The 25407-nt window shown below is 40.9% G+C and overlaps 1 protein-coding gene across 15 annotated transcripts in view; it reads right to left on the bottom strand.

The window, feature by feature from the left end:
• Positions 1–6717, bottom strand: part of LOC124184492 (ephrin type-A receptor 4) — a 156845-nt gene extending 150128 nt beyond the window's left edge. For 8 of the 15 annotated variants that reach the window (XM_046574253.1, XM_046574244.1, XM_046574248.1 and 5 more), the window contains exon 1: positions 5682–6716. The gene's annotated coding sequence lies outside the window, so the exon portion shown is untranslated. Of the gene's footprint in view, positions 1–5681 lie in introns of all 15 variants that reach the window. The other 7 variants (XM_046574238.1, XM_046574243.1, XM_046574239.1 and 4 more) reach the window with 3 other exon arrangements.
• Between the last annotated feature and the right edge of the window lie 18690 nt (positions 6718–25407).

Raw genomic sequence — 25407 nt, 5'->3', positions numbered from 1 at the left:
CGTATGCTTACACGTGTACCCACACATATCTCTATGGACAAACTCTTTTATTATACATATTATACATACTTGAAAGAAATCCCCCGTGGGTTTTTTCAACACACTTACCTCAAGTCCAGTTTCTGTACAATCAGGACTGTTGCAAACATTCATTCTTTACACTCCCTCAATTTTTTCTAGCACAGTAAACAAAATGAATTTTTTATTTCTCTATACGTTTTTTTCTATACCTGTTTTTCAAATGTATCCCGGAGTGTTTTTCCAATCCCTTGGCCGAGAGAGGTTAGAGAAGTGAGAAAGAAAAAAATGATTTTGTTACAGTTGCTAGAAAATCCTACAGTAAAATCGCTGTTTAAATGTTGTTGGTGGTGTAAGAAAATCCGGTACAATAAACCATTTGATTTGATTACAGTTGCCGATACACCATTTTACAGTTATTGCATCGTCAAGTCTGTACGATTAATCAACTACATTTTTTCAGCTCAAGCGGACCTCAACGTGAATTTTTTATAGCACCAATATAAAATTATTGCAACAGTTATAGCAAAATATAGTACTAGATTATCTGTTTACCGCTAGAAGACTCATCCTTTATTAATACCCAAAAGTATATTACGCGTTCACGATAAAAATCGATAGTATACAAAGACTGTACAGTAATGACGTATCTACGGTGAACTTCTGTCGGGGCGCGCATTAAAAAACACGCACACAATTTTATTACACGTGGTTATTTATACACATTCAGAGTTACAATACACAAATAATGCGTATAATAACGATGACGACGGATGCAGACAAAGCGCGATGTAGGGCTCGGGGCGCAAATTAAAAACCCGCCCTCTTCTCCAAATTCACTTCTCAGCTGCTCTCTCCTCCGCCTCTCACGCAGGAGCGAATCAACCTCCAGAAAAGCCCGCGCATTGTTCTCAACTCCAGCGATACAATTGTCATCGTCTCGTATCGCGCTCTCAGTCTCTCCTCCGTGAAAGGGCGCAACGCGTATAGATCATTAAGGGAAAACCCCTCGGCGGCCGCCGGCCGACTATCGCCTCGTATCTCGGGTCAAAATATGGCCTTGCGAATAATACTCTGTCAAGATCGTCGCGCGATACGTTCGGTGCCACTGTCCACCGCTGTCCCGGTTCCTCCTCGTGTGCGCGCACACACACGCAAAAACGGGGAAAGAGAGCGAGATAGCGACAGATAGACCTGCACGGAGACAGTATACTACCCAAGTGAATACGCCTCGTAGATCCTAGATTCCAGATAGACGACGCATCCCCTCAAACCCTGTGACCGGAATGATTTACAACGACTATCGCGTGTCGAGACGTCGGTGTGGATGCGATACGCGGGCGTCCAGACTAGTGTGGAAGCCCAGAGCTACGGTAAAAAGCCTGCAGATTTCAATCTATTTCAGTTTTGCCCAGAAGAAGAGATGGAAATGTTTTTCAACCATCCCGCTGCAATGTGGTTCTTGTTTTCGCCCGCGTCTTTTCGCTGATCCATCTCCGTATATCACACGTCTGTGCGTTTGCCCCCTTCTCTCTCTCTCTGTCTCTCCCTTCTCTGCAAGAAATAACGCGCGTGTAAATTGTCAATTTCATACCTACTGCGATATTTTCACAGAATTTTGAACATCGCCGCAAGCTTTTCCCGTAGTTATACTCGTGCAACGTATAGTCGTAACAACTTTCCGTCGGTGTATGACTAATTGTAAGTACACCTTTCCAAAAGTAGCTATGCACGTATGTACATCGTATACCTTCTAATGTATCGATGCTTAGACATTGAGTCACTGTGCCCCTTGGAATTTCACATTCCCTAAAAGGCTAAGGACGAGCTCCGATCAGCAAGTTACCCGAATGTGGGCGGAAACACGATTCATACTTGAGCAATGACTCGATAATTCTATTCGCGAAAATACAATGGAAACCACGAGTGCAACGTCGATCTTTATTCGGCGGTCGGGTCGTAAAATGAAATAGTTCGCAGTAATCGGCAAGGAGACACACAAGTTTAATACATTAGCCTACTGCTGACAAACGATAAAATTTCGTTGCATTCCAATCACGGTTCGTTCGTTGTTCATTCGAGTCCGAGGAAGTGAGAAGTGGGTTATACCCGTAACGTCGTCGTCAGCGTCTCTGTGTATTCACGGTTTTACGAATCGACGGTAAGTAAATACTTAGGAATAATAATAGCCCGCATCGCCACACCACCACCGGTGAAATAATCACCCCCGGAAAAGTTAATCAGACATTACGAAGAATTCTCCTTTCATGAGAGCTGCGTGCCCGGAATGAAGATTGACAAAAGTTATTCACACACAATTTTTGTCTCTTACGGTGGTTCTTGACTTGACGCGATCATGAGAGGCCTGGATCTGCCTTGCGCATGTTATTCCCGTCACGTATTACACCAGTGTGGAAAATGATATTTTAACGTTTCCCAGAGTTAAAATGTATTTCCCCGCGGTATTACTCTTTCACTACTTTTTTTTCCTCGCCTTTTTCTTCTTCAAACTACCGACTTAAGCCTCAAAATTTCCTCGAGACGTTTTCAAGTTTCAACAGCGACTAACACATATCTAAAACGAGATTCTAGATTCAGACACTCAACGTCAATCAAGATGATCCCATAAGCAACGAAATTTCAGTTTATTTATTTTACTCAAGTAAAAATATTTTTTCCTTGAGCTTTTATAACTCATACGTACTTTCCGCAGTGATGATTTTATCTTAAAAATTCTTATGGGTAGCTTGATAAAACCTACCCTTCATTTAATTCCATTCAATAACATTGAACGAAAACATTGTATGTACGTTACAAGAAAACTTTCGCTGATTCGACACTTCTTTATTTCAAAATCAAACGAACAATGATTAGTATAAAACGGTAACCAAAAACAGTAGTTTAAATAGTAGAATACTTTTCAAGTGCACAAACAACGAGCAGGGTAATTGACTATTAGATGTTGAGTCAGTGTGACTTATACATTTTTACACCGCTACGGGTTATTGAATAACAAATTAGCTTCACGTGGTATTCAAGAGCCGCCTGGTTTTCGGACCCTCTTAATGCTTTCTCGGATTTCTAATTCTAATACTCTGATCGCGCGAGCTAACTTTTAAAAATATAATAAATGAGGTTGAAGTTCACAAGGTTATTATAACGATGCATTTTTAGGAAAACCCGTTATTTCGTAACTATCATAGAATGATAATCTGGATCTCCTTAATCCTGTAATACAACATTACATTACTCATTTTTTGCAAACTCAACTCTCTGTTAAAGTTATTCTAAAGTTCTAAAATAGTAACTCTTTAATTTTAAAAAAGTTTTGTGACGATAACGGATATCAACTGCCACTTTACTTTAAGAAACACTGTCGAAATTGGAGATAAATGCACCCACTATATACATTTCTGCAATATTGGAATAGTTCTGAGTGATTGAATTTCGTCTCCTAGTATTCGAAATCGTATATCGTAGTGTATACCAATTAATTACGGGTGGCACGTACACAATGCGACATAAATACTTTTTTCACCCCATGTTAAATTGCCGCGAACAACGTTAATCGTGCATCATCATATTTCCTCCATCTTCCGTCCCCGTCGCACGTTCTCGAAATCCACATAACGATTTCAAACGTTCGGCATTATACAATCAACTTGAAAGAATGACCGAATCTCGACATCGTGGATCTTACGGTAAATTAACTTTTCTCAAGTACTCGTCGTTGAAAAAAATCATTCCCCCTACACTGGACAGCTTCGCTGCAGAAAGACGTTACGGACTAATTTCTACCGATCGAATATGAAGTGGTTTCGGGAAATACATGTTTCCGTTTTCGGCACGTGAGCCGGTCAAGAATCCGAGAATGTAGAGAGGGTTGGGGGGCAGAGGTAGAAGGTTTCGGTATGCTAAATAGCGAGTTACGGTACCTACAACACACAATACAAGGCACTGCAATATTTTCCGAATGAACCGGGGGGTAAACAGGCGAGTTGCAAAACACACATGACGTACCGTACGCACGCAAGCAGAGGTGTGTGGAGTTTTGAATGAGTGAGCTTACAGGGTGTAGATACATGTACACAGATGCACACAATGCGTGGTAGAGAACTTATCGCATCGCGAGTGTTTGAGGACGAAAAATATTTGTCTAAAAACTTAAGATCAAACATTTTAAGCGGCGTAAGTATAGTGTGAATAGGCTTCAAACTCTTCCTCCTTCTTCTTCTTCTCCTCCTCCTCCTCCTCTTCTTTTACTTCTTATTTCTTTCCCGGGTGTCATCTCTACACGCCGCGGTTCAAACTGTACGAAACCGGGCAAAACGTAAGTTCAACTATAGGCGAGTACCTAAGTCTTGTTTACGTACGCTCTGCGGCTAAAAGCCGGGCGCAGGTACCAAACTCTTCTCAGTTCTCTCTCTGCGACGGCCGGCGGAAAGGTTAATTAACCTCAGGTATATTTGGCCGAGTCGGGTACCAGCCTCGCATCTCCTCTCCTCTCCTCTCTTCTCCTGTTCTCTTCTCCCGCCGATCGCGTTGTCCGCACTGCCTTTCTCGGGCGCTTCGACGAAAAACCGAAAATTTACCGTACCTACACTTTAATTCCCCGAAAGAATTCACGCCGCGTACTCCAATGTTTTTCAATAACATCCCAACGACCGGCGCCGCATCCTGCGCCTACAATTAGAGAATTCTCGACTATGTACGGTACAACAACTCGAATGGTTGCACCGTGAAGATGATTTATATACGCCGATACGATGAACGTATTATTCGTAAGAATGTTCTGAATACCCTAGTTTTTTGTCGGCTTGCCGAATTTAGAATTTATCGAATTTATAACGCGGTTTGCGTTTTTCTGAGAAGAGAAGAAGGCGGGATAGAAGATAAACTGCGACGTGTAGCGACTTTGTATTAGCTTTGTGAAATGTGTAAACTGTAGATGGGTACATGAATTGAATAACGTTATCGTTTCACGATGTAACTCGATTCCAACGGAGGACGAAACTTATGAATTTGAACAAGAATTGATTCGATTATCACTTGTTCGGACAGGAGAGAAACGACCGTTCGTCAAGACGTCGCGATCACACCGATACTCCGTCCGAGTTCCAGGTTTTAAAATTCGAACGACGATTTTTTACCAACGACGACGGAACTTCCGATCCAATCTGGTACTGAAAAAGCGCTTAATTCTCCAAACAAACGTTGCGACGAGAGAGAGAAGGAGGGATAGAAGAGCAACTGCACCAACGGTGTTTGTTTATCCGTTTCATTCATTCGTGCATTTTCACCTAATTTGTATACAGATTAGAATAACCTAGTTGATTTTTCGGTTTTCGAACCGAAGCCGGAAGTGGCTGAGGCATTAATGAACATCACAGCCGACCGAATGCTTTAATCTTTTTCCCTACTCTCTCGGCTCCTCGATTGGGTGGCCGTTTTAAACCACAATAAACAGACAGGGAAGAAACTCTCTTTGTTTATACGCCTCGTCGTCTCCTCTTCACCGGGTTGGTTGAGCAACATCTCTGAACTCGGCCGAAAGGCCCGCCGCCCGCGAGTCGACGATCTTTACACAAGTAAGTGTAAGTACAGGGCGGTATGCATTACAATAGGTATCCGAGGATCGGGAGGATCCAGAGGCTCTCGCTTACCTGCGGTGCGTGATCCTTCCGGTCCGACGTTCTCAATTATCGATCAAAATCCTCTCGGTTGTTTCACGCAACTAGTCACTCTTGCATAGGTACGAATCTCTCGACACCGGCTCGGTATTGAAACACACTCGTTATTAAACAGTTCCACAATTTATCCGCAGCGTTGTTCTATCGTTCATCGATAAGAGACAAAGAAAAGAGATAACGGAGCGCGGATTGTTTTGTTAAATTATTTCTCCTCGCGGTCGATAAGGGTGCTCGCGACTTAATCCAACCGCCATTTTAGCATCTCTGTATTCAAAGAAAACAAGACGGCATCCGGTGGAAGAAAAGCCGCGCGATTTAAGTTAGTCAAGTAAGTTAGCAACAATCGACGGCGAGTCCCGAAGAACCGAGCAGGAAAGTACAAAGTCGGCCCGAAGTTCGCCGGTCACATCCGACGTATCGCACCTACACACACAGATACTCCGGTTTGACGTGATTTTAAATTTCTACGCGATAAAAACCAATTGGAAACACACACCCACGAAACACACTCCCGGTCTCACCTCCTTCGGTCACTGTTGATCCGTCGTTCGATTACTCGTTATCCGTTTGATCCGCTTTCCTCGATTTCTTCGACGCGAACAGGTACGTACTTCCGCTTGTTCCCACGGTTTGACGATTCGACATTCACGTCGCACAACCACAGAGAACAGTTTGTTCGTATCGCGAGGATGTACGTTTTTATCCTATCTTCCGTTTCTCGCTGCAAACTATTCGTAAAAGGCTTCGGTCTGAACCGGGGCGGGTACTTGCGACTGTGCCGCGAATGTGACACTGCAGATTCGAACGAACGATTCTGCGACTCGTTTATTTCTACGGCAAGGAAAGGGTTCCGTTGTTCTCGAACTCCTTTTATCGGGCATCTAGTTCGATTTCGGTGGTTCCGGATAATCGAATCGCCTAGTGCCGACCTGCACTGCTCAACGACGAGCTTCCAACTGAAGTGAAGTGAACAGGCGCTGAATCCGAAGCCGACCCCAGACCTGCCAGGCGGGTTTCTACGGACGGAAACCTCACGTACCGCTACACGGCGGCGTTACACTAGCGCCACCATTGGCGGACGGTTAGAATTGACCCGTACCTCTTCGGTTCGTTCATCCTGCGGGGTGAATTCCGTACCGCCGAGGTTAAGCCTTCGTTTCAGCTCGGAGCAGATCAGCTGCGTCCTTGTTGCAAATGCCCCGTGTTTTTCGAAAACGGTGTGCGGCGCTGGTTTTCGAACCACAGGCCGGATTCTTTGAAACGTCATTGATTTCTTTCGTCCACTCAAGTGTAATGCGCGCGCATGCGCAGCGAACCCCGTTGACTTTAGCCGTTTTGACGTAGTACGCAGCCTCTGCTCATCCAGAGTATAGGTTGTACCTGCCTACCTACGAGGGCCCGCAGGAATTCTAGCGACTTCTCGGTCGACGCGAATTGCTTCTCAAATTGTTTTTCCTTTTATCTTTATTTTAACCAACCAACGCTTCAATTGCAACGGTTTTTAACCGGAACAATGGTACATCAAAATAACGGAGATTACGTTTAACCTCTTTTTCCATTTATCAATTATGACTATAGATATAGACTCGTTCATCTTGCAGCGCGTATTATCGGTTTGTTATGTATACCGATATACTTTTGCGAAATGGCGAACGAGCGTATCGTAAATACGAATACAAAGAGATTGTACGCTGTCTTATCTCGCGCTGAGTTATGCGCCACTGGTTGTCTCTGGAACAGAAGTAAACACGTACGGAAAAGTTACACGATTAGTTTCAATACCAAAATAGGAAAAGTCACGGATCTCCGGGAGGGCGATGAATCTTACCTGATCCCACACTGAATCGAATCTTTCCTTTCCGGAACTCGCAGCCTCGTAGCAACGTGCACGGACGCACGACGTACATAATATAATATGCTTCCTACGTCACACGTCACCGCAAATGACTTTGTCTGGTCCGCAGGTGTACGATACAATATACTGCGTGGACATGGGGCATTCCAATTAGTATGTTCGTACTGTAATTAGTACATAAGTCGAGGTGATCTTTGTTCTCCCAGGTATATTAACGCAGTTTTCTGCGAAACGCATTGCACTGAATATTAGGGTTTGTTTATAAAAGATTTTTGAATAACCCGTCATTCATTGGACACTTCTTATAGATCCCATTTTTTTTCCCCTGGTACAGATCGAAAGTTTTCGGACGGCGGTTTACGTGGGAGAACAAAGTGAATATCACGGAAATCTGTGCACGAAATTAGAAAAACTTCTTTGGGAATCCTGCGGTTATTTGATTTTTTATTTCCAAACGAATGATGTGTTTGTGAATCAAAGAAAATGGTATGGGTTTTATGATGCTCGTGATATCTGTATTTCGATCTATCTTCGTATTGTTTTGGAATTTTTTTTAACTGACACAGAGTTGTGGGTGAAAAATTAAAAAAGAATCAAAATTACATTTCACTCGTATGTTTAAATACTGTAAATCGTCATATACCTATAATGTAAAATATTTAACAATAAGTAAATATCCTAGTATTTAAGAAAACGTTTCCCAATTACTTTTCATGATTATGAAATTTTTTTTTATCACATGTATTAAACCGTATGGAAAAACATGATTCTTGTTCGCAAACTCCTCTAATGATCATCGATTGACAGTCCAGTTCAAGTTGACGTGGAATGGCCTATATAACGTGTGTGGAATATGGACAGTTTGAAATGCAACATCTGAAAATTTATCAATATTGTAACGTACGTGCGTGTCGTTGACGTTATTGTTCCGAGAAATGACTCGACGATTATTCATATAATATATATAGATGACTTGAGGTTCATACTACACATGAAATCGACTTTTCATCAAACGGATAAAATATTTACTAATTAGTAAAGTAACGTGGTTCACATTTCTCTACATCACGCGTACCAACCTAGATATGTTTGATTTTTAATATGTACTCTGGGTTAAGGGTCATGCATATTTTATTTCCACGTTTAAAACCGTACAGGTATCATAAAAGTTGCAAGGGGCTCTGAACTCTGAACGTCGCGAGATCATTATAATCATATAGGAAATAAATTAATTGGCGAAAATCGTGTTTCCCATTCTGGTTCGACCTCCCTTCGTAAATTGATTTATTAGATTGAAATACATCGATATCGCGGTGCATGCAGCAGACTCGTTGCTCCAGATTCTCTATAATCTCGGTATTGGCGATTATATGCACGTATATATACACACGTGTGTAATAAATATATATGTATAATTCCCCCGACGATCTATGCATTACCCTGCACCAGCCGCATACGTGTATCACAGTTTACACGCATATACCTTACACGGGGTAAACGTTAAATGCGGCAATTGGAATTAATTAAAATTTTTAATACATATCATTCGAATTATTTGAAACGCCTGCGGCAGGCGTTACGTACAACGTGTTCGTACATACCTACGTATGCGTATATGTATAATACCTCTAAAGGCCCGGGCTGCAGTCGTCATGCAGAGTCGCGGTATGGCCTCTATACACTCGAGCCGAGGCAATGAAGATAAATTAGAAAAAAGCAACAAGCAAAAAAATAAACAAAAGACATACTATGCATAGCGCGACGTGCCCACACAAACGAGGTGCGCGGCGCAGGGTTCAACTGTAAGTCCCGCGACGTATAGTTTGACTGGCCCCACTCGATGGACGGGGCCGGTTCGTTGTAGATAGTGAGGGGGGGGGGGGGGGGGGGGGTAGAGGCCGGAAACCGCAGCGACAATGGAAAATAATTTAAACCGAAAAATGGACCGCGGCGAAGATGAACGAAGTGAAAAAACTAGAGAGATTTGAGGGGTGGGAGCGAAGGCGACGGTCGCGGCGTTGGTGGGGGGGGGGGCAAAATACTGTGCGGCGAAGAGAAAATAGAATAAAAACGTTGAGGAAAGGGGGAAAAAAAATAAAAGAAATGTGGAAAAATAAAAGAGAAAAACGGTCGGTGGCTGAGAACAGTGCAGTGAGGTGAGACCGTACTTAACAGCAGGAGAGTCTGATGCACTTTAAATTCACCTAGTAGAACATTTCTTCCTTACACACACACACATATATATATATATATATATATATACGTGTGATATTTCTTCCTATATATTTATATAATATATAATATAGATATGAGTGTACGTTACATAGCCATCCGCCGAGGTTTGCAAGTGAAAAAGGACCATTTCTCGGGCAGCACTCACTGCAGCGAACAACGACCGCCTTGCGGATATTATATGGTTTGAAATGACTCGCAGCTTGCGGTCACTTTCTGTTTGTATGTATACATGTACCCATCTGAGGTGTCGAAGCTACGCGTGTTACGGAGGGACTTTTGCACCTATTATAACGTTACGAGTGTGGTTGGTAATTACGACGACCTTATTACAGTACGTGTCTGAAAACTGGAAGCTGGAGATTAAAATTTGAAAGGTACCGTGTACGGGAGGAATTCGGTGAAAAGTACAGAAATAGGACACGAAAAGCACGTCAAGTTTTGTGTACAGGTAAATGGTGTACATATGTATATACATAATGTTATACGGCCGGACGAAAAGCTAACAGATTGAAACGTGCGGGGCCCGGCCCGAAATGGGCAAACTGGAATTCCACCAAAACGACGAACGACGCGAACCACGGGGGCTCCGTGAGATAGCAAAACGTTTGACCGCCGCACTCCCGTGCACGTACCGGGTGATCCGGAATTCCTCATGCCCGGCACTAAACGGGGGGCTAAGATTTTGCCGGAAATTAATCCTCGAACCGCACCGTTCCTCACGTGCGTGACCAACATTTTCTACGTGTCACAGCAGATTCACCCCCCCGCCCCCTCAGGCTTTTGTGCATAATCCTCGAAAGAAAAAAATAAAATTAACTTACTCGAAGTCCTCGATACACGGGCTTCTCGTTCCGAGATTTTTCCTTTCAAGTTGCCCGGGTAACTCTTCAGTTTTTGTGAATCGACGGCGTAATGACAGCGCTTCTTCTGCAATTTTCTCCATCAACTCTGACATAAGTTTCTTTTCTGCTTCTGTTATTGAATCTGTGTGGTTTACAGATTCTTATGAATCTTTTATAGGCTCAATTCATGTTGGACTCTTGACACGATTGAGAAAATCACAATTTTTTTAAATTACATAAATGAAATTCATAAACCCGACCTAAAAATTTAGAAATTTCTCCAATTTGGCATAAAACTAAACATTTGAAACTAGCAATATTGAGATTCTAAAAAATGCAGACGAATGAATAAATGAATAAAATTAAAATCCGTCAGAACAACGTAGAAATTAACAAAGAATATTTCTGAACATCCCCGTGTCTTATCTATTCAGAGTGCAGTCGATTCTGCACAGAAATCCGCGCAGCGCTATTTTTCGTATTCCTTACCGAGCTAAGACGTAAAAGTAAGAAAAATTGCTGAGAACAGTTTCATAGGCGGTCGAAAAAACACAGTCATCGTTAAAAGATCGCCTAGAATTTTATACGTATAGTCAAAAACTATTTTGGCACGAACCGAAAATAGTTTCATTTGTACTCCGAAAATTTATAGTCATAATCCGATAACAAAAAAATATCTCTTGCAACATTATTTTAATCCAAGTAAAGCATAGAAGAGATGCAACTTCAATGCGGATGTAATACAAAGAATGACTCTTGCGTCGATTTATCGCGCAATTTCTTGCAGTCCAAAAGCCACGTACGCTACATTCACTTTGAAATTATAAACATCCGTTTGCTGTGAATCACAGATTCCTAAACCCACCATTTATTTGTTTAAACGATTTTTACCAATATTACTAAAATCGCTGGCTTTCTTATCACGAATGTCATCTCTTTATTATTAACAAGCTCTTTCGATCATTTTCTCGTGTCTAAGCAATCAACAGTTGAAATTAACTCAAGAAATTAAAATTAAAGGTTAAATGTTCTACTTGCCCTACAGTAACAGAGAACGAATAAAAAGATTTTCTTGTCCTAAAATTTCCTCCTTATTAATGACGTTACATGTATTTTTTACCAAAAAACATGTTAAAAATGTGATTGAAACCGAAGGAATTACCTGTAAAAAATATTTCCGAGAACCCACGGTATTTCTTCATTCATATCGTAGGAAACAAATGACTTTCCAAGTTCTCAAATTTCCAGAAATAAAAAATATATGATGAAAAATTACACCGCACGTTGAAATAATTATCAGAAAACTCGTCAATTAACGTGCTATTTCAACGACAATCATTCAAATATTTCTGATTGCGAGATCAGAAATCAGCGTACCGAGTTTTTCCAAGACAATCTATTCTTCGACCAGATGCTCGCGAACGATTTTTTTTTTTTTGTTTTTGGCATCAGTCATCAACGTCTATAATATTTTTAACATCGCGAATGCGGTGATAACGATGAATACACGTTCAATTCCCAAAAATTTTAGGTATTCCAAATCTAGGGTCACACAAGTGGTGAAATGGATATCGAATGGCGCGAGTGTCCGCCTTATAGGTACTTGCATGAATCACAGCGCGATGGAAAGGAAATGGTTCAACTCGAGAATGTGTCATCGAATTCCTCGAGATGGATCGTCGCGTGAGTTTACTGTCGTACGTTGTTGGACAGATACGACGAGTGCCAGAAAATTACCTTGAAACTGTAGGGCCATTTGCGTTGGCTACCCTGCATCAAATTGAGACAGAAGCGCTGCCAACCTACGTAACAGTATTTAATGTCCAAGGCTGCCAATGCAAATATCCCTTTTCTCTCAAAACGATTTAACCCGTGTATTGAGATCGGTTGAGGCAATATGGCGTCAGGCGTGGATAATCGGTAAAATCGGTTGGTCATTTTAGATAAATTTTACAAATGTCAAGACCCAGAAGACATCAGGCAGCTTGTTAGGTTATTATTTTGTCACATTAAGCCAATTTGTGTACAAGCATAATGAATTATAATAATTTGCAGTAAAAAAATCGTGTTTATAGTTAAGTAAGATCCAATTGATGCGGTGTACTTACTGACACCAAAAATGACGTATCCTGAACGTCAAGATCCCAATATCTGATAATATTCGTTATTTTGCACAAGTATAACAATGACAAGAATTTGTCGACTGTGGATCCTTATTATAACTTGCCGATCTTTTACAGTTACAGTATTTTACAGCATGGAAAGTGTACATTGGAAATTATGATTCTGTGCGTAACAATACGCGTGTAACGATATATATATATATACGTATATTGCGTGTAGAAAAGGAGGCTACTAGAAAATTATTGGCCAGGTACATGATGCCCCGGTGTATCTATATATATATATATATATATATGTATATATATATATCGGCATGTGTTTGGATAGAGCTAAACCGCAGAGTGCCGATTTCCGGTATAGACTGATTGCGGCGGCGTTGATCTTTGATGAGGCTCTGCGTCTCCATTTTCGACGTGGATCGAACCCGATTCACCTGATCTTATTTCACCTGATCGACCTCCAGGATCGTTCAAGCAAGACCGCTCGTTCACCTGCAGTCAAGAACCATTCCCTCTCTTCCCCTGGTCCCCCTGGCCACCGATTAATCCCACCACCGCGCTTATATATATATATATATATATATATACTATATATGTATACAGGCTTTTTAAGTTAGTGACCAATATATATATATATATACCCTTCGTAGCGAAAGGGCATCAAACAAGACGAAACAAAACATGCAGCGGTTAAAAATGAAAAAGAAACGAGGGGACAGAAAGAGAGAAAAACAATGGATAGGAATAAAAAAAAAATGAAAAATAAAACAAATTGAGAAGAAAAAAATAACAATAAATTGTAAGCCAAGGGAATAAAGCGCAAAAGGAAAAAGTGTCATAGGAAGCGAGACGCCGTTATATATATATATATGTATATATATATACATGTATACACGTACAATCTAAGTACTATACAAGAAACGCCATGGAGAAGAGAGAGAAAAAAGTTTCGACGGATGGTGCAACGGGGGATCGAGGGGTGCTGCCGTGCAGCAGGTAATGCGCGACGCGTTACAAGTTTGAAATTAATTAAACTCCCTCCTTTTTGGTGACGGGGCAAAACTATACCTATATACTCCATTTAGAATTACGGTTATATACCGCGTTTTCAGGGAGGTCCGAGGCGTGAATCGTGATTGTCGTAGAGCTTTTAAGCCTGATGTTGGACCAAATGGCTCTGTGGAACGGAGGAGGGGTGGAGGAGGGGCGGAGGAGGAGGAAAGAGATGGGCACAGGTCTGCATCGCGGGTCTACCGTAGGATTTTACGACTAGACGCAGCCACGGAGCCGAGAGGCCGTTCCGCAAACTCGTGATCAAAAACAAAGACGCGTCGTCGCACGACCTTCGTGACGTTTTTCGATATTATTTTCTTAATATCTGCCCCTCTCGCTTTCCGTATTTTCGTCATTTTTATCCCGATCATTTTGTTGGCTGATGTTGATTCTTTTCTTTTGCCATTTACGCTTCCTTTATCGCGACTCTCGTCCACCTGTACTTCTCGTGTCCGTTACAACGTTTCGCCATTTTTTCCTTTTTGTAATTTCTTTTTCTCCAAGTTTTTGTTCGCCGCTCATTTGCTGTTTTTTGTTCGTTGATTGTAACCCTACATGCTGCAGCCTTTTGCAGTTCGCAACGCCAATCAAGGCGGCGGCACTCGTCTCGCGAACGCTACGCGGTATTACTTTTTTCTTTTTTTTTTTCCTTACTACTCGTATATTTTAATTTTTCTCTTCGTTATATCGTTCGTTCCCTTGTATCCTAAGTAATTAATTAGCGTAATGTATTACACCTAACGAACCCACCGAATTTAAATAATTTTTAATCCTTCATTCTTTTTATCCAAACATGAAAACAGCTCGTACTGTTTGGATGATTGTTTGCTCCCGAATAAAGTGAAATACACTTTGGCGGATGCAATTTTCTTCTTTGCGCGTTTTGCTTCAGAATCCGTCGTCCCCATTGAGTCAATCAATCTTGTTCCGTCGACTTGTACATGTCGAATCCAATGTATATTCAGAGCAAGGTTCGACATCGGAACTATTTACTCCTCTGACCTAAAGCTTTTTACCAACCGCTTGAAAGTTCTCTTATTATTGAGTATTATCAAAACCGAAGCATCACTGATGTGAAAATGATTCTACATGCAATTCCGGATAACAATAGCTCCAAAAAACTTATTTCCACGCAACGATGATGCGAAGACAAGTATTCCTTTAATTGCATTACCACTTATTATAGGAATACATTTCCTGGCCTTATTCTCGCATGAAATACATTTTTTTTGTTCATATTTACGTTCGGCATTGCAGGCATAATTGCACCGAATGCGGCAATTTTACAACTATGCTACGTAGGCTTGGATAACAGTCGAAAATGACATTTTGCTCTACCGGTAAAGACTCACTGCAGCATCTTCTTAAGGGAGCTTTCCAGTGTGACAGCCCGAAAAATCGCTGTTTTTCGCGATTTTTTTTTTTAAAGAAAAAATAATCTAATCGGTCTGGTTTTTTTTTTGTATATTAATTGGGTATTGAAGAATACAAAACAATTTTTTAAAGATCGATTTATTTATTAATTAATATCTATAAAAATTATGAAACAATTGTTGCAGAAAATGCACTTGGATGTGGTGTCCACGTTGGGGGTCACAATTTTGATCTGAAACAAAAAACACAAAAAGATTATTGATCGGTATATAATTGGCTTTCGTGCTATGGAAGCTTTTTTCTTTTTTTTTTTTTTTGCAAAAATGGCGCCAGTTTGAACAAAAAGTATCGATTTTAGCATTTTTTTTGGCAGTTTTTTTTACAAAAAAATAGGAAGATGTCAAAAAAAAAAAAAAAGCTTCCATAGCACGATAAACAATGACGTTAAGAATATTGTGTAAAAAATTCAACTCGATAGCTTTAAAACTCTGCCCTCCAAGTTGGACACCGTTTTGAAAAATGCTGTTTCGAGAAAAACGCGTTCAAAGTTTCAAGTGAGGAAATTTTAGGTAAGTCGTTTACTTACGGTCAATCAGCGATGCCAGGTCCGTACAATATCCCTTCTGCTTCTTCGAAAAGATCGTGCTCAATGGATTGTTTAGTCCGACGAGCTGTCCTCGCCTCTTTGCTATCCAGGGACGCCTGGCGGTTTGCTCGGATGATGCGCGCATTCTTGTACTTAGCGGCGAAATCTGCGGCGCTCGGCCCTATCGTGCATCACATCGTCTTCAAAATTTTTAAAATTGGGTCATAACCTTCATTGAAGGTGCACACAGCACACTGCGTAGCGATTTCTACTATCTGCTTGCCGCAGAATACGTCCTTTGGGGCTGAGTTTTTGAAAAATTAGCACGCGATCCGCTTTTTTTTTTGAAAATTGAGTGCGACAAAAAAATAAGTCGCGCGACTAATTTACGGCTAATTAACGGCAAATTATGCAATAGTCCGAATTCACATGTTCGACAATTGGCGAGCCAAGTTCATGTACGTGCAGGTAGGAACGAGACAATAGAAATAACAGTCGCACGGGCAGACGGCCGACGCGGCAGCTGTAGCGCTCCGTTGCCTTCTTCCAAAAAATGCTGTACAGTAACCGAAATAATCTGAATTTCGGCATGAAATTTTCAGGGAATATTCGGAAGAGTGTATACTATTCGATAAAGCAAAAAAAAAAAATCGATTTTTTGAAAATTTCACACTGGAAAGCTCCCTTAATAGTGGAATAGAAGGTGCATTTTCTACGCTCGTCGCTACATGTAAGTACGGTCTCTTTCAATCCAAGCCTGCATTTTCGTGAGACTAGCAATAAATTGAATACGACGTTGAAATATATAAATATACTGAACGAAGGCGTCTTATTGAGATAAAATTTGGTTGAATCAATTAGGTATTTCACGTTCTTTCTCTTAATGCTACAGTCGCAGGCACGATAATCTAGTTATAAAATTATGATTCAGAAATGCCCGCAAGAGGAGAAAGAACAATCCGACCATTCATTTAACTAACTCTCGACGTGTTTTCCTGTTCGGATTAAACGCTTTGGTCGTATATGAAAGGGAATATTTTTCTGTTGTAGTTTGAAAACCCAGCAAACAGGATATATAATACGGTATATAGTTAAATGGTTTGGTCGAGTTTGGCACTCTGGTCATGCTGGAACACTGTCTGGTCGTCCGTCATTGTCAACCTGGAGAAGTTTGGCCCTGCAGGCAGCGGGGTGCTTGATATAGTTCAAGATTCACCGATATCGTCAGAACGTGACGTGCCTGCGCGAAGACATATTTTTTTTCTTTCGTTTCCAGGTTTTTGATTTTTTCTCTTCTTCTTCTTCTGAATAACCTTATCCATCCGGCTTCTTGTAATGCTGCACCATCTCTGTCGTACTTAACTTCCTAGCCTGTAGCTAATGTAATGTAAACTGCATGTTTATTTATCGATAAATCTGCATGATATAAACTTTCATTGCGGAGTTTCAAAAAGAAATTTTCGAACATGCGATGATAATATACCGTTTATGCACATATGCGTTAATTTCACGAGATCAATACGGTACTAATTGCCTAAGCCCGGCTTTGACAAATCGATCTCGTCAACTGAGTCACCTTTCTCCTCGATAATTACAAATTTTCATGCAAATGAACATCCTTTTCATACAGCAGCACAGCGCTTTGTATCCGAAATAAAAAATCAAGTATTGTTTGGGTACTTGTGCGAGGTGCGGAGAATTTGGAAACAGACGTGAGACAATATTTTTGTTGCCGATTTTTAATTACATTATGAAAATGAAATGTGGAATCCGAATAGATGAAAAATTAATTTTTGTTGTTTGTGTGTTTCTCGCATGAGCCTTGGTGAACGGATATTACGAAAAAGGCAATTGCATATTTTTCAAGGTTGACAATGAAAGTTTGTTCCTTTATTCCCAAATCAGGTCACATCGAACGTTGGCAGAAAAATGCTATGAAATACAATACAATCGAATCGTTGAGTTTGAAAACTTGAACTTGGAATTTCAGTGCCGTGCATTATGATGTATGTATATGTCTTTGAAAAGAAAGTAATATTATTCCATTTTTTAGAATTTAAATTTCTTTTGTAACGTGTTTCCGTTTATTGATTACATATCTCCGCATCAGCGCTCGCCACGGCAGGCTCCGCGCAGGACACTTCGTCGAGAAAGAAATAGGTACAAGGGGGTTGTTCGCTGATGAGGGGGCCTCGGGCGCAGTCGCGTGGTGTACGAGACCTACCTGGAAACGAAATAATGAGAAAGAGAAAGGTTAGGAAGAAAAAAGCACAAATACGGGAAGGAGAAGAAAAAAGGCGAAAGAAGAAGAAGAAGAAGAAGGGACGACGGAAAGAGGAAAAAACAATCGGGTCTCCCGGAACAACGCGTCACGTCACGGGCGTCACCATCGGTCCCTTGATGATGGGTCGGCGGTACGGGGGAAAAGGAAGTCGGTAGTTTTCTATCTTCACGCCGGCGTGCGATGGAAGCTTCCAGCGGACTGCAGTGCCTTTGGAGAATTCATTCCAAGTCCATTACAAAGCGGCTTTATATACATAATATATTAATTTCAAATTGTCCACAAAACTTCCTCAATTAGTTGCGCCGCGCACCTTACATGCACGCGTGTGTTGGCGTAGGTGCCTTTGACAGCCAGGCGCGACTCCGGACCGCTTCGTCGTTCCTTAATCGAGAAATAATTGTTCGAATTTTGAAAATAGAACGCGCGCAACCCGTCCGTCGCCACCGGTTCTCCCCCTCTCTATACTTCTCCCGTCCCCGCCGCTCCTGCGTCTCGCTCCCTCGGATCGGCTCGGCGAAGCTCACAACCAGCGTTGCAGGCCACTCGGAACACGTTCGGAACCCGCCGAAAAGGACGCGCGCAACCGACGAACGGAGGAACGATCGAACAATGGAATGGCGAAACAAAAGAAGATTGCCCGTGACTACGGTGGCGTCGCTGGTTTCGTTCTCATGCTAAGAGCGTTAGGAGTTGATTAGCAGTATTAGACGACGCCGCTCGCTCTCGCTCGGCGAGTCCGTACGGTAAGGCCACTTTGACCGGTACCAGCGTCGTGGTAATGTTATACATACGTATACGCAGATATGGATTACGGGACCGGGTATGCGTGCAAAGGCCGACGTCGATGCGCCGCGTGCGGCACACACGCCGAGATACGTGTAGCGGCGCTGTTGAAGCGTGGAAACCGTTTTCGAACCGGACGGGAGATCCTCGATCAATTAAATTCGCTATTTGGAAACGTCGCTTAATTAACTCGATATAACGTACGGTTATGTACCGGGCAGTCTTTGCCGCAGCGTGTTGCTTGCCCTTCGCGAGAATAACAAGGCTTTGCTTGTCGGTGCGCGTGGATTGTTGCACCGTAATATTATATGCCCACTCTGCGACCGCAGAGGCGGCGTGCATTTTTGTATTCCCCCTCCTTTGTTGACAGCTAATTGTAAGCCGCATTGCCCGCGATGTATTATCGTATTTTTCGAATAATTCCCCAGATTTTATTATACGGCCTGTGATTTATTACACCTCGGGCAATTTTCTGATTCGAGCTTTCAAACCTTGACGGCATTTCGGAATCACCGCGGTCTGTTTAATATCTCCGTAAATCACGCTGTATCGTAAAAATCCGGTATTGGACAAAATAAAAACAATCAACGTAACACACGCTTGTACAGTTGGTAATTTTGTTTTGATTCCGTGGCTTATTTTATCAACAATTTAAATGCCATCAGCGTTTTTTTTTCTTTTTTTATACATAGTCAATTTTGACGAATTTTCAGAATACTCTGCAGAATCTATAGAAAATATTCTACCTCAGAGTCGTATCTTCGTTAATAAGTTATAAAAACTAGTTTCTCGTTATCTTGCGTTTACTCAATTTTTCGGTATGAAATTATTTGCAGTAAAAATTTTTCTTCAGTTTCAACGCATTTACCGAGAAATCAGTTGCATCGACAATCCAATCAGCGGTGTCAAAGATGGAAAAAAATCTACATCTATCAAGCTTATTTGACTGAAGAGTTAACCTGACACGACCTAACCGGCCGATGGTAAAATTATAGCTAGAGCTGCTTCAAACATACCATAAAAATAGTACTTCATATACATGATTAACCTAATACACTTTTTGATCGCGATCCATCACGGTTTTCAGAACGGATTCCCTACTAATCGATCACGAAAAAACAAACATCGAGCTACCATCAAAGTTCGCCTGGTTCAAAGGTTTGGAAGTAATGGCGTGGATTGTTTTGATGTTTTACACTATTACCCTGCAGCTTACAACAGAGCAGCGGAAAGAGTTATAAGTAAATATTGTGCCGAGTAGCGACCGGTAGGTAGACCTGCGTTCGCATCAGCTGCGGCTACGAAGCATTCGCGTGCAAAAACCGTGAAATTATAAGAAACGAGCATTTCTAAGATAAAGCGTATCGGCTAGGCGAACCGATATTGGCCCGGATCGAACGGCGTGCGCCAGGCAATCAGCTCTGACCCGTTCTCCGGTAGACTTGAACAGGAATTCCTCGGTTCCCGTATCCCCGGTCATCCGGGGAATGTCGCGTAATCTCTCAATTCTTCAACGCACGCGCATCTGCACGTGCACAAGCATACAAGCATCTCGGCCTTTCGAGATCGAGTCGTGTGTGTGTGCGGACCGTGTAAATGCACATGGTATATATGAAACGTACGGTCTGAGCATGGGTAAAAGGTATAAGGTGCGTACGAAACGGCGGTAAGGATCCGCAGACGTTTACTTGTGTTTTCTCTTCCCCTCGTCTACCCGCCTTTCAGTCTTCTTTTCGTTTCTTTTCGACTCCTCTCCTCTCATCCGCCTCTTAACTCCCGTCACTTTTTTCTCTTTAGGTTATTCTTTAATTTGCGGCAGATACAATATACGGAAGATTGGGCAACCAGTTTTGTCAATTAGTAGAGCTATTATGGATTTATGCGTCAAGATGAAGATTGGAAGAGAGTTGAGTATAAGATGTATATGTACATAAGGCATGATACGCCGTTCATGTGTTGTACCTGCGTGAACCACATACGCTGCCGTATTATACCCGATCGTGCATGCTACGTCTTAGGTACCTACGTGAGCAAACGCCTCCGAGATGTAGTTGCGTGAGTAGAGTTGATAAGGTACGGATATATAGATATCTGTTTCACGACGCTAATGTAATTTATATATTAATAGAACTAACGGGGGATGCAGGCAGGAAAGGAGCGGCCAAACGAACCACGGAACTCTGCGGTAACGAACCAAGGAAGAATCAATCACGCGGAAGTTGGAAATACGAAAACCCGTGTCTATGAATATGTGAATGCGCCTGCCTTGAAATTTCATCTAGGTACTATATGTGTATATTATACCCCGATTTACACATCAAATTTAATAAGGTCTTGACCTTTCAACTTCTGATCACAGATGTTATGATAATCCGTGTATAAATACGGACTCTAAAATTGAGAATACTTTCGCTAATTCTCAAGAAATCTTTTTTTCTCATACCCATTAATTACATAATACACGAATAGGTTAAAATTTATCCTCGAGATAAGGATAGCAGATTTATAGGTACCGACATTATAGTAATTTTATGTTTGTCGGGATACTATCTTGTTTTCAATATTTATTGTTTCTGATTAGATTATTATTTGGTGAATGAATCACCTAAATTGCTCGTATACGCGGTCTTTGCGAATTAGTTGAAAAACGCGCTTCTACAGATGCTTTTAGCTCACACTTATTGGCTGATAGGGAATGGTGTGTTTGAAATCAAGAATCGATTATTTTTAAGGGTGATTTCACATTTTTTATCAACTCTTCAACTGTAAAAATTTTTTTTTTTTTAATATCAACATTAGTTTTTACTGGTATAAATGGACCAATGATGAAAACCACGGCGCCTCCTTGTTGACATTATAACTTCACCAAAAATTATCTAATGAGCAAAAATGAAAAAGCGTCTTGTAAAATAATGTAGTAGTAATAGTCTGACCGAGAGGATAGTTATTTCAAAAATAAAGAAATTACAGTATTTTTAACTTTGGATGCAATTAAAAAAAAAAAAAGTTAGCGTTTTAAACCTCTCCTCAAATTATAGAGAAAATAGTTATTAAGATTAAAAAAAAAAATAATTAAACAATCTTAAAAATTTATTGAGTTGTCGTGCTGACACTGTCTAAAAACATATGTTTTGAGAAAAATGCGTTAAACTAATTGTAAGACTTTCTCTGATTCACTGATGTTCGAATTCATTACAGTATTAACAATCAAAAAGTGTGAAGTGTGGAGCCTCTATCTGTTCATCCGATCAGTTTTATAGACAATTGTACCTATTGTATCTAATTTGGAATTCATCCCTCCCCTGAAATTGTTGTTTTTTGATAAAAATTAACATTGCGTGTGAAGCGATTTCATGGTACCAACCAACGTGCGTACCGTTTCCGCCCTCACCTGTCACAGGCAAGTATTTAATCGCGCGTAGATAAAGATGTGTGACAAAAAAAAAACAGCAGTGATATTAGTAATTCTGAAGTTAACGATAATGAAGATCACTATCAATAATTGCGCAAGTTTACAGGCCACGTGGTAAAGAAGAGGAAGACATGGAAAAGTTTTTTTTTCTTATAAACGAAGAAAAACCTGTACCTACGCCAATATCTTTTCTTTCCTTGAACTTGTCTGTGACTTGCTTTCATCGCACGTGAAGATGAGAGTGGTTCTTTGGAACCGTCATGATGAAGGACGGTTCATTTTCAGGGAATCAAAACACTTTGTATAAAAGTATTTCAAAGTCTCGGTTCGATTACGGTATGCACGATGTGGGTGTATTATATAGGCACTAAAAGCTACATTATATCTTGTGGCTAAGTTTGAAAACGAGAAAAGCCAGAACGAAGAGGATATTTTTTATACCGAAGAATGGATCTTCGCACCCGCAGTTCCATAAAAGAAATAAAACGAGAATAAATCCATGTAACACAGTTCTGTGGATCTGAAAAATACATGTATTTGTAGTTGGACAAAAATCGATAGTAACATTGAAGGTACCTTACAGGTACTATATCGACAGCGGTACTTTGCATACCAAAACGCGTGAGAGTTGCCGAGCAGTGAGGAAGGTACTCTGTCGTGAGGATAAGTAAAACCTCCACAAGTATTTGTACATAAATAAAGAAAACGTTGCGCACTGTAATTTTTTACCATGATTAAACAATTTCAAGATAATGCGATTGCAAAATGGGTTCCAGGAATACTGTTAAAAGTTGGAAAAAGTCGTCGCAATGAGGAGGGTATAATATACCTACTAGTTAACAACGTTTGTAGTAGATGTATAATACCTGCGAATAACTCAGACCGCTTCAGCTCGACGTTGAAAAAGTGGAGGAAAACGCACGTTGTACGTACCCCTTGGTCTGTACATGTGGCTCATGTTGTATACCCGCGGTGCATATAGCTCGAGCAAATTGTAAGAACTTCAGCTACGAACCGTAGAAAATGAAACATCTCTCCGCAGACCGAACGCTACGCCAAAGTCGTAAAATTCGAGACGTCGCGTCGTTACACCGAGATACATACATTCAATGCCTAAGCCACAGAAGTGGTTGCGTCTGCTTTCAGTACCGTACGTGTGTGCGAAAAGAGAGAGAGAGAGAGAGAGAGAAAGAGATCCTAATCTGGCAACGTGGGTATGAGACTTGGGAGCGGGGAAGATCCTCGCTGATACAGAAACGAACCTTAAAAAAAAAACAAAAAAAAAAATAAGAAGAAATGCGGCACGCACCTAAATTGCCGCGTTGTTTGAATTTATTCAAAAAATCGCCCGTGCGTTGTTCTGACTTTTATATACAGGGTGGTTTTTTTTTAATCGCCCCAGACTGATATCTCATAAGTAGCGCGAGGTACGAAAGAACATCGAATACAAAATCTTTTGGATTTAGAGGGGGGGAAAGAATTTGGCCGTATCGCGTTTATTGCAAGTGAATCAGTAAAAAAAAAAAAAGGCAAGAGTCAACTCGGTTTATTCAAATGGAATGGTATATATGTTTTTTTCTCCCAGAATCTGTAAGTTCGTATGGGGCTTATATAAACTTATCGGGTTATTATAGATATGAGCTGGCCAAAGGGGTACAGAGAGGGACTTTTAACGTACCGGTAACTCATCGGACCTGTAAATAAAACTCGATTACCCAAGTGTACGAATACCGAAAGAAATCAAAATTAGTTTTTCACATGAAGTCGCAGTGATAAGACGTACGGCAACTAGTTTGTCTAATCACGTATCTAATAGCTCATCGAATATAGGTCATACCAACATTTCGATTGCCGAAAGAAACGTATCGTTCCATTAAAAAAAAAAAAAAAAGAAGACAACAAGTCGACGCTCACCTGTCGTCAACAGCTCTACTTGCAATGAATGTGATACCGCCAAATTCTCTCCCCCTTCAAATCCTGAAGGTTTCGTATTTACCGTTTCTTTGTACATCGCTTAATTGCTTTTACGGCATCGGCCCGGGGCGATTTGAAAAAATCACCCTGTATACACATGCAAAGTACACTCGGTGAAGGAGGAACGGTTCTCAGAAGTCGGAACTTTTCCCAAAATAAAGAAAGGACACGGCATAAAACACGATGTAGGGGCTGCACATGCTTCTTTTTCCTTGCTCGTTTGAATTCACCGTGGGAAAACATCCCTCGCGATCGGTGCAGGCGCAATATGTAGCTCGATATCATATGTAGGTGTATCGCATTGGGTCTGCGGGAGATATTGGGTATACGTCTACGCATCTTTGAGTGTAACGAAGAAACAAAAGAATCCCTTGATTTTCTTTTCAAATATGGAAGCGAGACTCTTTACTTCGATGGCTTCGACGTTAGTGTTGTCGTTCATTCAAATTTTTTTGGAATCCCAGCAGCTTCCAAAAGTTTTCCAGGTAAATGAATTTCATACGCGAACTTTTCTTATCAATTATAGACGTGCTTTTCAAATTATTGCACTACATTGCTACAATTGTCCATAGCCAAACTTCGAATTTAATTAGCGAAATGACGTTAGCATCGCTCCGTAGTTACGTACGTTATTAGTATCAGCTTATGAAGCAAATTCCTATGATGCTCTCTATTTTCGCCACATACACAACTTTCTGGAGGATTTTTGATACATTCTATAATTGTCAACCGCAACTTGCGGTCCAAACAAAACGCATCATTTTTGGTTCATCCCGTTGGTGCATATTATTTCTATATAATTTAACTACCCTGAGAAAATGAATTTTATGCAGCTTAATCATGCTACGAATTATTGTTCACCGAGAGAAAAGTACGGGCTTATACATATAGTAACTAAAAGTTAAGTTATCAGATTACATCGCATTCAACTAGATCAAGTACGTAAGTTTAATAATTAATTTACTAAAGTTGGACGGTTGATATTATAATACAGAGATTGTTACGTACATCACACGTACATATATTCATACATATAATATATTTTAACGTTTTAGGACGTTACGGACTAAATATGGGTTCGTGAGCTAATTTAGAGAATCAATTAAAGGCGAAAATAAAATGTTGAGGAAATACTTTAATGGCAGAGTACGTGTTTTCGAAGACATAAGATGTTTATA

This window comes from Neodiprion fabricii, chromosome 6, assembly GCF_021155785.1.
Source record: "Neodiprion fabricii isolate iyNeoFabr1 chromosome 6, iyNeoFabr1.1, whole genome shotgun sequence".
NCBI lineage: Eukaryota > Metazoa > Arthropoda > Insecta > Hymenoptera > Diprionidae > Neodiprion > Neodiprion fabricii.
This window is presented reverse-complemented; position numbering and strand designations above follow the sequence as displayed.